Source organism: Elaeis guineensis, chromosome 11 (assembly GCF_000442705.2).
Source record: "Elaeis guineensis isolate ETL-2024a chromosome 11, EG11, whole genome shotgun sequence".
NCBI lineage: Eukaryota > Viridiplantae > Streptophyta > Magnoliopsida > Arecales > Arecaceae > Elaeis > Elaeis guineensis.
The window spans coordinates 13,958,009-13,971,184 of record NC_026003.2 but is presented as its reverse complement, the minus strand read 5'-3'; positions in this window follow the sequence as shown (position 1 = coordinate 13,971,184).

Here is a 13,176-nt window from a genome sequence, read left to right as displayed (position 1 = left end):
GTGTTATGCAGTGATAGGATTGTGCTGGAGAAAAAGAAGGAGAGCAGAGGACATTATTACCTGGCAGGGAGCCCAGTGCGAGGTGGAGCTTCGGGAGCCAGGCGGAGTCCAGAGCGAGGTGGAGCTCGAGGAGGCGGATCGGGCACAAGACAGGAGACTCGAGAGGATGAGAGGCGACGTCGCAAGGTGAGATTCCTATTACCGTAGGATGATGCCCCGAGCAGGTCTCAGGTCAGGAGGAGCACAGCATACGATGGAGATGGGATCGAGCAGCCTAGCTCGACTCCCATGTTTGCCCATCCATGATCAGCAGGCGATTGCCCCAGGGCATGGGGGTGAGAAGATCCAGAAGCTCTTGGAGTTTGGAGGAGGTCGAATATCGAGTCGAGGTGGAGATTGTTAGGATTTGATGCTTTGATATTCAGCCCACATTGAGCCCACAGCGAGGTTCGCGGCAAAAAATGGAGTCCAACGAGATCAAGATCACCCAAAACGGAGCTCGGATGGAGGAGATACGAGCTTTTGAAGTCGACATGAGATTCGAGGCGGTGGAGGACCATCGGTGGCTGGCGGCAGTGGTGCGGCCGCAGGCGGCGGCGTGCAGGACGTGCGACCCACGCGGGCTGGCGGCCCAGGCTTGCGCAGGCCCGCGTGCGGGAGCGGGCCGGCCCAGGCCCAGCGGCCTGCTGGCCCTTTGCCCCGATCCACGGCTGGGCTTGTGGACTGCGCGGGCGTTTCCCACGCGTTTCGCGTGGTCCACGGCACTATTCCATAGACCGATCGCGATCAGAGGGAGTGGGTTGATCTGTCTTTTGATCCGACAGTTCAGAACCTGATTTGGGTTGATTAAGGACTCTTAAACCTAATCTAATTAGGTTTTAACCCTTTAAAAGGGCCTGTGGACGAACAGTAAAGTGTGTGGTCGGGTTTTCTCACCGTACAGAGCCGTACGAACCCGAAAGAAGAGAGAGAGGTGAAAGCACTGAGAGAGAAGGAGCAAGAGGCTCCTGGACAGCGGTCGCCAGGCACTTCAGGGGTTCAGGGGGTCTTCCAAGAGAGAGAGAGAGAGAGCTTTTGTGAGGGGAACTTCTAATGAGAGAGAATGGGGTGTACAAGGGTTGAGGATGAGGTCTCCTCTTATAATTTTTTTTTTCATAGTAAAGTTTGCATGCTCTGTGGAGGCGAGCCCTTTTGTGGCTGATCCACATATTTTGATTGTTTTTCTTTTTGTTTTGTTTCTTCTTTCTTTCTGCTGCATCGCGTGGTACTGAAAGGATCTTGGGAGGTGGTGTCCTAGCCAGACATCCACCCAACACGAGTCTCATCTCACCTCAAAAAAATCCACAGCCGACTAGAAAAAGATCGACAGACCAACCTCTCCATAGCTCGAAGGCGGGAGCCAGCCATCTTAGCCACCCCGATAGCCTAGCTCAATACAGGTGTAGGCGGTCGCCTACTCCAATCTCGAGGAGGGACTCGACATCAGGCCATCTCTCCCCTCGTCATCACCCAACCTGAGAGGATGATCTAAAAAAGAGGTTCCAGGAGATGCAATAATGGATCGACGGGCTACAAGCCCCATAGTGGCCAGATATCGACCTGGGATTCAATACCAACCCACTGTTCAACCAGAAGATCATGAACGAGCCCCTACCACCTTGATTTAAGATGCCACAAATAGAGCTGTATGATGGAACCGTCGATCCAGTAGACCTCCTGGAGAACTTCAGATCCCTTATGCTCTTACAAGGGGCTAATAATGCGACTTTTTGTTGAGCTTTTCCTTCGACCCTGAGGAAGGCAACTCACCACCGGTATTTAAATCTGTAACCGAAAATTGTGGACTCCTTCCATCAGCTAAGTCGGATGTTTGTAGCGTACTTCATCAGCTGCTGCTGATAGCACCGCAACTCAGACTTCCTCGTCAGTATAAAGTAGAGGGAGAATGAACCTCTCTGAAGCTACATTAATCATTTCAACACTGCGATCTTGGAAGTATAAAATTTGGATCAATCTGTGGCGATGACTGCACTAAAGATCGGGCTTCTTTAAAATGACCTCTTCTTCTTATTCAAGTTAAATTATCTGAAGGACTTTGCCAAAATATTGGAGCGGGCAGAGAGATATGCTCAAGTTGAGAAAGCTTGGGATTAGCAAGGGAAGAACCTCAATGGCGGATCACAGCCGAATGCATGACAAGAAAAGAAAAAAGACTATCGACGAGTACAACATCGATATGTGGAACAAAGATCTCATCGCTCTCGGACCCCACCTTGAAAAAATCGACCTAGATCTCCTACAGCACCATGCTGATCTAGAACTCTCCCATGGAGATTTCACCATTTCACTCTGCTCAATACTTTTTGAGCTCAGATACTAATGGAGATGGAATGCTAAGAAGAGCTCCTTCGATCGAAGAGGATGGTCACTTCGATGCGAGCAACAAATCTGAGAAAATATTGCAGGTACCATCAGAACAACGGACATGATATGGAAGAATGCTGACAGCTCAGGGAGGAAATAGAAGTACTCATCCAATGCGGACGTCTCCAGCGCTATATTCATGAATGGTGGATCTCAAAAAATCCACGTGGTGAGCCTCCTTGATAAGAAGACCCCCATGGAGACCAACCAATAGTAGGAGAGATCTGTATGATCTCTGGGAGTCAGCTCAGCCACAGCACCTTTAAATCGAGCCAAGCTAAAGAAAAAGAGCCGAAGAAGAGAAAGACTAGTGATGAAATCACCTTCTCTGATCTGACCCAAAAGGAATAAAGTGTCCACATGATGACTCTGTAGTTGTGCCTTTAAATATTTCTAATTACGATGTATACCGAGTTCTAGTTGATAATGAAAGTTTAATATATATTTTATTTTACATTGCATTTGTTCATATAAACTTGAATTCTGAGCTACTGGTGAAGAAGAATACATCTCTGATCGGATTCTCAGATAGTATGGTCCTCATAGAAGAAACAATCTCCCTCACTACGATAGCTAGACGAGCTCCAAGATAGGTTGTCATGGAAATAAACTACTTCATAGTAAAAAGTTTGTCAATGTACTATGTCATCTTAAGTTGGTCTGGATTGAATATTCTCTGAGCTATAGTGTCGACCTACCATTTGATGGTAAAATTCTCTACTCCTTACAGTGGTAAGCTTCAAGAGAATCAACAACTTATGAGGGAATGTTACATGATGACCTTACGTAGAGCATCACCAATGGAGCAATTGATGAACGAGCTTGACGTGCGGGATGAGCTAACTGAACAGAGAGGCCATGCGGTGGAAGATCTCATCCCAATGCCAATCGACGAAGATCCAAGCAAAGTTGTCAAGATCATCTCGAACCTGTATAAAGAGGATCATCGGCACCTCACCTCTTTTCTTCAGGCCAATACAGATGTATTTGCTTGATCGGCTTTTGACATGCCAGACATCGATCCGGAGATCATAGTTCATTGCCTCAATATGGATCCGAAGTATCATCCGATCAGACAAAAGAAGCACAACTTTACTCTTGAGCGATAAAAAGCCATATAAGAAGAGGTGGACAAGCTTCTAAAGGAGGGATTCATCTAAGAAGTCTACTACCTGAAGTGGTTAGCTAATGTTGTCCTAATCAAGAAGACTAATGATAAGTGGCACGCATGCATCGACTATATCGACCTCAACAAAGCGTGTTCCAAGAACAGCTACCCTTTACCTCAGATCGATCAACTGGTAGATGCGACCTCAGAGCATTAGCTCTTATCTTTCATGGATGTATTCTCCAAATACATCCAGATTTGGATGGCCCTCGAATATGAAGAGAAGATCTCATTTGTTACTAAACAAGATCTTTTCTGCTACAAAGTCATACCGTTCAGCTTAAAAAATGTAGGTGCGATGTACCAATGGTTTGTCAACAAGGTCTTCAAGAAGCAGATCGATAAAAATATGAAAGTGTATGTGAATGATATGCTCGTTAAAAGTAGAACCGTTGAGCATCATATCACCAACCTCAAAGAGACATTCGTCATGTTATGGTGCATTCAAATGAAGCTCAATCCCAGCAAATGTACGTTTGGCATCACCTTCGACAAATTTTTGGGCTTCATGGTGTCGCAACGGAGGATTGAGAAAAATTTTGAAAAGATTCAAGCTCTCCAAGAAATAAAGCCTCTGAGCATGATCAAAGAAGTACAGTGCCTAATTGGGAGAATTGCGACTCTGAACAGATTTATTTCAAGGTTAGCTAAAAGGAGTCTCTCCTTTTTCAAAACTCTCAAACCAACGAAAAACTTTCAATGGTCGGATGAATATCAGACCACTTTTGATGAGATAAAAAGATACATTGGCTCACCTCTCCTTCTAAGCAAATCAGAGTCCGAAGAAGTGGTGTACCTATACCTTACAGTTTCACCCTTAACGGTCAGTTCAGTCCTCGTCCGACAGGAGGCTAAGGTGCAAAAGTCGGTCTATTACACCAGTCGAGTTCTCCATGATGTTGAGACAATATATAGGAGACTGGAGAAGGTAGTCTATGCTCTTGTGATATCCTCCAGTCGATCAGGTCCATACTTTATTGACCTGATACTTTGGGGCAGCTGACTAAGCAGGCCATTGAGCTAGGAGAATTTGATATAAAGTATCTATTGAGGCTATCCATTAAAGCTCAAGCATTGGCCGATTTTATCTTGAAATGCACCATCTCAGATGAGAAATAGAATGGTATGGAGACAGCTTCGATAATCGATGAATGCTGGGTTTTCCACATAGACGGTTCTTCAAATACCACAGGCTTGGGAGCTTAACTAATTTTAACTAGTCCAAATGGAGTGGTTGTGGAGTACGTATTGCAATTCGAATTTTCCACCTCTAATAATGAAGTCGAGTACTAGGCACTGGTGACCGGTCTGAGAATGGCAAAGAAATTGAAAGTCCGATATCTCAAAGTTCACTGTGACTCTCAACTCATTGTCGGTTAGGTTCAAGAAGAATATGAAGCATGAGAGCTGAACATAGTAAAATATCTACAAAAGATCAGAAAACTTACCTCCAACTTCACCACCATGAACATCCAACAAATACTGAGATCAAAAAATGTAGGGGCTGACCTCTTATCCAAGCTCGCAATGCTTCGTATGGCCAACCTAAAAAAAAGCTCATATTTAAAAACCCTCAAGAAGTCGAGTATTGAGGAATCTCCTGTAACACAAACAGATCTTGAGCCAAGCTGGATAGATCCGATCTTTCTATATCTACAAGATAGATTGTTGCCAGCTGACCAAGATGAAGTCAAGAGGCTGAGACATCTCGCATCTCAATATCTTATATATGATGAAAGACTATACAAACGGTCCTTCACTCTCTCCTTACTTCGATGTCTCTGATCCTCGAAAGTGGCCTATGCCTTACGAGAGGTTCACGAAGAGATCTGTGGCAATTATTTGGGGGTAAGGTGCTTGCCCACAATGTGCTATGATAAGGATACTTCTGACCGATCATGCAGAAGGATGCTGCCGACCTAGTGAGCAAGTATGACCAATGCCAAAGAAACTTGAACATCTAATACTGACCTTCTACTCTTCTGGCTCCGATCATTATGTCCTAGCCCTTCGCCCAATAGAAGATGGATATCCTTAGACCTTTCTCCATTGCAGCGGCACAGAAGAAGTTTCTACTCATCATGATCGACTATTTTACTAAATGGATAGAAGTGAAAGCATTAACAACTATCACTGAGGTCAAGGTTCATGACTTTGTATGGAAGTCGATCATCTACTGGTTCAGCTTACCTTGAGCCTTCATCATTGATAACAAGTGTTAGTTCGATAATCCAAAATTCATAGGGTTCTGCAAAGGGCTCGGTATTGACTTCGATAGCTCATCCCCAAAGCAATGGCGAAGCTGAGGTAACAAATAGAACCTTGCTACAAGGGCTAAAGGCATGGCTAGCTAGGTCTAGCTAAAAGATTATGGGTCGAAGAACTATACCACGTATTTTGGGCGTATCGCACAATTCAGCAGGTTCCAATCGGAGAGACCCCCTTTAAACTGGCTTTCGAGATTGAGACTATTATATCTCTTGAGATCAGCTTTCCCACTTTGTGAGTGGAAGAATTCGATGATGAGCCCAACTCCATTGGGCTGAGAGCAAATCTAGATCTACTAGAGAAAACTCAGGAGCGAGCACAGATTCAAATGGCCAACTATCAACAAAGAATAGTTCGGTACTATAATTCACGAGTCAAGAGAAAATTCTTTCGAGCTAGAGAGCTAGCTCTTCACCAAGCTGATGTTTCACATCCGATCAAATGATCGAAGCTCGCACCAAATTGGGAGGGCCCATACCGTATAGATGAAGTAGTTCGATCGAAGGTTTATCGTCTTCACCGATTAGATGGAACTTTGATTTTCAGGATTTGAAAATCCAACAATCTGCATATTTATCATCCTTAAGTTATAATTTTTATTCAATTAAATAATAAAGAATTATTTCTACAGATCAATATATTTTTCTGAACCAACACATGCTCCACAGCCACGATCGAGGAGCAGAATGTGTCTCTATGCGGTTCTCCAATGTGAGCTCTTTATCCACAGACGAGCTGAGTGGAATACATCTCCATGCGGTTCTTCAATGTGTGCTCCTCAACCATGTTCAAGGAGCAAAATGTGTTTTCATACGGTTCTCTAATGTACGCTCCTCGATCATGATCGAGGAGCGAAACTCATCTCCATGCGGTTCTCCAAATATGCTTTTCATCTACAGACGAGCTGAGCGAAATGTATCTCTATGCAGTTCTCTAACGTGCGCTCCTTACAGTTCTCCAACACATGCTCTTCATCCATGGATGAGCTGAGCAGAACGTATTTTCATACAATTCTCCAACATGCACTCCTCGACTACGGTCGAGGAGAGAAATGTGTCTTCATGTGGTTCTCCAACATACGCTCCTCAATCATGATCGAGGAGTGAAATGCATCTCCATGTGGATCTCCAACGTATACTCCTCGACCACAGATGAGGAGTGGAATGCATCTCCATGCAGTCTCCAACGTGCACTCCTCGACCATAGATGAGGAGTGGAATGTGTCTCCATACAGTCTCCAACATGCCAACGCATGCTCCTCGAGCATGATCGAGGAGCGAAATGCATTTCCATGTAGTCTCCAACACATGTGTCTTGGCCACGGATGAGGAACAAAATGCATCTCCATGCGATCTCCAATGCACGCTCCTCGACCATGGTTGAGGAAGAGAATGCGTCTCCATGTGGATCTCGAACGTGCGCTCCTCAGCTACGATCGAGGTGCAAAACACATCTCCATGCGGATCTCCAATGCATGCTCTTCGACCACAGACAAGGAGCGGAATGCATCTCCTTACAGTCTCCAATGCGCGCTCTTCATCCACAGATGATCTGAGCGAAGTGCTTCTTTATGATCTCTTATAAGTTCCTCATCTTTCTACTAGCTAAATGATCCATCTAGAATGGCCCGATCTTTTACCTATCGAAGTGAGACAGATTAAAAGGGTCCGTTCTAGAACGTCATCAATTTCTACTCTTCGCTACTAGGAAGATGACCTAAAGGCTATGGGCGTAATTCAAACTAACGACTACCTATGGCTAGCTACATCTAACTAAAGTCGGATATCAAACTCCATTATGTTTCATCAGCCAACCTCCACAACTTGACATCATGATAGGTGAAGAAAGAAACTTCATTGAAGAAAAACTTTTTTACAAAATATTGGTCGGTTTAGTACAAAATACCTTGGTAAATACTGAGGTTCACAAAAGAAGACTAACCAATAATTAAGCTCGAACATGCCCTAACTGAGCTACAATTTTTAAGCTTCCTCAGGAGCGTGGGACTCGTTGGCCTCACTAGGGTCCGAGAGGATGATGACCGTGGGAGGCTGAACCGATGCCGCATCCTCGATCGCTCGATCTTCACGAACTAGACTGAAGAGGTCCTTAACTTGCATTCCATCATTTCCAACCTCTCTGACCTCCTCTTCCTCATTATCTGACTCCAAGAGTCCAACGTTGAGGTCAGAAAAATGGTTTCTGACCTTCTCCTTGAAGTCCTTGATCCCTTGCAGATACGAGGCTGAGTCGAATGCCTGGATATCCTGATCTTGTCCAAATTTTGGAAGGCATTGATCGTGGCAACTTTGGCGGCCTCCAGTTTCTCCTTCCACTTATTATTTTCTGTGGATAGACGAGCTTCCGCATTAGCTCGTGCCTTGGTGAGCTCAGATTTAAGCCGCTTTACCTCGACTTTCAGTGACTTGTTCTCATCCTCAGCTTTCAGCTTTGAAAGTTGGGTACCATCCACCCTTCTCATGTCCTGGTTGGCCTTTTCCTCGACTTCCCTCGAGATCCAACGAGCTTTTTGGATCATCCTCATGAAGTGATCGACATAGTGGACAAGCTAAAAAAATAAGAGAGAGAAGAAAGAAGGAAAGGTTAGTAAGTATTAAATAGGAGATAGGGATAAGCCGAGGATTGGCGGAAGATCGTCACTTATTCGAAGAAGAGAGTCATACGAGTTATGGACTCAAAAAGCGCCGCCTTCAGCATCGAAGGCTTCGATGTCGGCCAGTGTCATGGCCGACCGGAGTAAAGATTGGGTAATCCAGTAATCATCGATGCCTTTCTTGGTGTCTTGGGCCTTGACATCTGATGGGGCTCCTGATGTATCAGTGTGTTTCAATTTAGTAAAATCTTGAGTGGGGTAATCTATATGATAGATTTTAAAAATTGAAATACAATGTGGATGACCATATCAGGGTTGATAGTTAAATCCTAAGTTACCTTGAGTATTTGGATCAAAGGGATGAATTATATGGTAACCATATACCAATAGGTTCTTGAATAATACTTTGCGATCTTTCGATCTATCCGGACGTCGGATATCATTGCTAGATCATCATTTTGATTGATATAGAAAGATTATTTTTATACTACCGACTTAGGTTCAAACCTATGAGGTTACATCCAAAAAAATTTCTGACTGATCATATGGCTGATCAACAATTAAGAATCATTCTAGGGTAAAATAGTCAATTCGATTGATGATTAATTCTATACAAAAGTTATAATAAATCAATTCGCTAATTATTGATGAATTATAGAAGGATTGATTAATAATTAGATTATTAATTAATTCAATTTGATTGAATATTGAGGTTTGGATCGAATCTAATTGAATTGGATTCAATTTGGTTTAACCCGATTAGGTTATGAGATGACTTAATCGCTAAGGGTGTTCAATTCTTGATATGATCAGGACTTGAGCTCGATTAATTTTTGATTTGATTAAAATTTGATCAAAGCTATTTGCTACCTAATTAGATTGGGTTTAATGGTCCAATTGGATTTAACCTAATTTGGTTGGGTTAAGAATCTAATTGGATGAGAAAAATAATTCGAATTCAAATCTCTTGCACCTTCTTTATCTACATCCTCTTATTCTTCATGTGAGAAATATTTTATGTGATTTTTCTCATACCCAGAAGCCTTTTCCACATCCTCATCTGAGTTATTTTGAATTAAAAATTGGTTGATTTAAATTTGAGTTCAAATTGGTTTGAATTTGAAATAAAATCTAGAGTCCAAATTGAGTTGGACTCTCCTCTTCATGCCACCACATTTCTCCATGCATAAAGTATTTTTACGTGAGATTTTTTATACCATTCTGATATTGGTCAACCCCTCTCTAAGTTTATAAGATAAAAATAAAATTTAATTCAAAATTTAATTTAAATTTGATTTGAATTGATGATAAGGATTAACCAACACTTGAATTTAAACCAAAACTATCTTAATCTTATCCATATCTTCCATGGGATGCCAACCTTTAAAGGGGATTAGTTTTATGTGAGATTAGAAGTAATTTTTGGCATGAAAAATTTGAGAGAAGGGACGTAAAAAGTTGAGAGTGGGTTGGGCTTCCGTGCATGAGAAATAGAAGAAGAGTTCTTCCTCTCGGGCGTGAGCTGTGGATTCTAGGATTTCATCTCTAGATTTTGTGAGAAGAAAAATATAAGAGTGAGTCTTGTCCAATTTTCACACCACCACCTCCTCGTAAATCTTCATCTTTTGATCTAGAAGAGTCTGGGAGATCTGAAGAAAGGAGCTTGGATCAGCTATCCAGAGCCTTCAATGCGAGCTAGCACTCCCGCGAAAGAAGATCCGATCAGAGCTTCGAGTGAATGATCTATAGAGGTCGGACGACCTGTGCGATTGCTCGATATCAGTGAGAGCTTCATACCATACTTACTAGCAGTGGAGATTATCGATCTATGAAAAGATGATGAGTTCTGAACTCTACCGACATAATCTAAAAGTTAGATCAGGTTCAAATATCGATGTGATCGATACAGTTTTTTATTTTTATTAGATTTTATATATAAATTTTTTATATCATAGATCCTTAATGGTAGTTTAGATCTGATCTAAGGTATATTTAGAATATTAAAATATTTAATTTTTTATTATTTCATTGTAAAATTTTAAAAATACATACTTTGAACTACCCATTTTCTCTTCAGATGGTATCAGAGCAAGGTTTCTTATGACATAAATTTTTTGCATATAATTGATTTTAATTATTTAATTAGATCTAAATAGTTAATTTTGAATTTCAGTAGTATAGTAATCTGATTGGATAGATCCTCATAACCATCCGGTCATAGGAGAAATCAAGATTTTACTATCCTATTTATCCATTCGATGGGATCTCCTATGGCGTGTAGGGGTACTGTGTGATCTTTTCCAAGATGATGAACAACAAAAAAAATTTTAAAATTTTATTTTAGATCTGAAATAATGTATATTAGATTTAAATTAGAGTCTTGATCTTTAAATGATTGATTATAAAAATATTTTATAAAATTAAAAATTATTTTCAAATACCAAATCCGAACCCATATCAGCCCAAAACTTAATTGAGAATTAAGTGATCTAGATTTGAGAATCAAAGATCTAAAGCATTAATTTCATAACTTATAGTTAATGGGTTAGCTCGAGTCAAGTCCATTTAACTGGGTTAGACCTAAGGTTAGAAATCATTGATAATGGATCAAGTTAGTAATTGATTAAATCTAATTAAAAATTAATTCTGATTGGATCAATTTCTTCTCTTGATCAATTTCAATAGATGTAGTTGGTCAAGTTTATGTCTTTGATTAGACCAATATAGACTTTGATCATAGCTCTGTGGTCAAATCTAAGTCTATAAGTTGATCAAATTGAAAATGACTAACCAGTTGGTGTCTAAGGTAAGTATGGCAGCTTTGATCGGTGGTCATCAATTGGAAGCTACTCGCATAGATTGAGTCTATATCGAGTTAATAGTATATCCCTCCCATCGATCTACTTATCTGACTAACATGATGAATTATATTTTAATTAGATCACTTAATGATTGGAGTTGACCCATGCTAATTAAAAAATCAATGTGACTAAATTAGGTGCCCTTAGTTCGACTTATCTTGAGTCCTCTTCATAACTTGATGAAGTCAGTGGAAGGATTTATGACTGGTTGGCTGGACTAACTTTATCTAATCTTCTTTAATCTGACTTGGTGAAGTCAGTGGGAGGATTAAGATTAACTGGTCAAATCTTTTCTTATCTCTCAATTCAACTAATTAAATCTTTTAAAATTATTAGGTCCTTAAAAATAAAATAGTTATGATGATAACTAGATCATAGCCTCCCAGTAAGTTGGGTGACAATGAGTCCAACAGTTTAGATGATCATTGGAGGCGCCACATGCCTGGTGCTCATCTGGCTATCATAATTATCATTCATAATATGTTGTTTTAGTTGTGTCTTTCTGATGATGGTCAGGTTGGTCGAGCCACACTCGAGCCTGGTCACTCATTTGTTAGACACACTAAATTTTAGCTTGTTAATGGTTGGACCTAACCAAAACTTTCAGTGAAGGTGCCACACGCCTGCTGAAGAGGTGTCTAGGACAAAATTGAATACTAAAAATTATTTGATAAAATAATTGGTTAAGAACCTACCCATGGGTACACAAGGGTTGGTCGAGCCACACTCGGGTCCATGTGCAGTCCATGTGGATTCTAGTACCCACTAAGAAATTAGTGTAATTCTTGAATTGAAGGTAGAGGCTATCAATTCGAATAAAATAGTAGAAGAACCTTTAGACTAAAATCCATGTCTTCAGGCTTAATCAATTCATATACTAATTAAGTTTTGATTTTTTTATTTAGAGTTATGGCCACCACCTTGTCACTTTGATCACTATTAGATAGTGATAAATTGATGGATAAATTTCGATAGCTGGTATCAAAAGCTCAAAATTATCCTGGAGCATGAATAGATCTTGCATGTGTTAACTGATTCGACACCTGAGGAGCCAGCTCCAAATGCACGTAGCTCGATCAAAGACACTTATCAGAAGTGACTCAATGATCGGACTACGGTTCATTGTATTATGCTGACGGTGATGAATAATGAGTTTAGCCATCGTTTCGAGAATGCTCAGTCATAAGACATGTTGCAAATGTTAAACGAGTCTTTTGGTATATCCGATGATGTTGAGAGGCACAAAACTAATTATGCCATCTTCAACACTCGAATGAGGAAGGAGCATTAGTTACTGATCATGTATTGTACATGATCGAGATGATTGAGCACCTAAGCAAGCTCGGCTTTTTCTGTATGAGTAGTTGGGAAAAGATACTATTCTGAACTCTCTGCCCAAGTCCTACCTCCCTTTTCTTACTCATTTTCGAATGACAAAGCCTGCATTAATTACAAAGATTGCTGGGGTTGCTGCAAAACTTTGAGAAGGATCACCAGCTCCAAAAGAGTCGGTGAATGTAGTGGGAGGATCTTTTTTTAGATGTCGACCCTTTAAAAAAGGAAAGAAGAACAAGAAAAAGATGCAAAGTGCTGGGGCACCCAAGCCCAGTCTGATCAAGAAATCCAAGTCCGACTAGAGTCAGACAGAATGCCTCTACTGCAAGAAGTAGGCTCACTGGAAAAGAAATTATCCTTAATACATTGCCTTCCTGGATCTAAACAGACTGAGAAAGAAGCAAGTTATTGTTGGACAAGTAATTATATGATAACACCTTGTAATTTCTCAATTTATGATTCTACTATCTGGGTATTAGATATCGAAAGTCTTTTAATATTTGCAA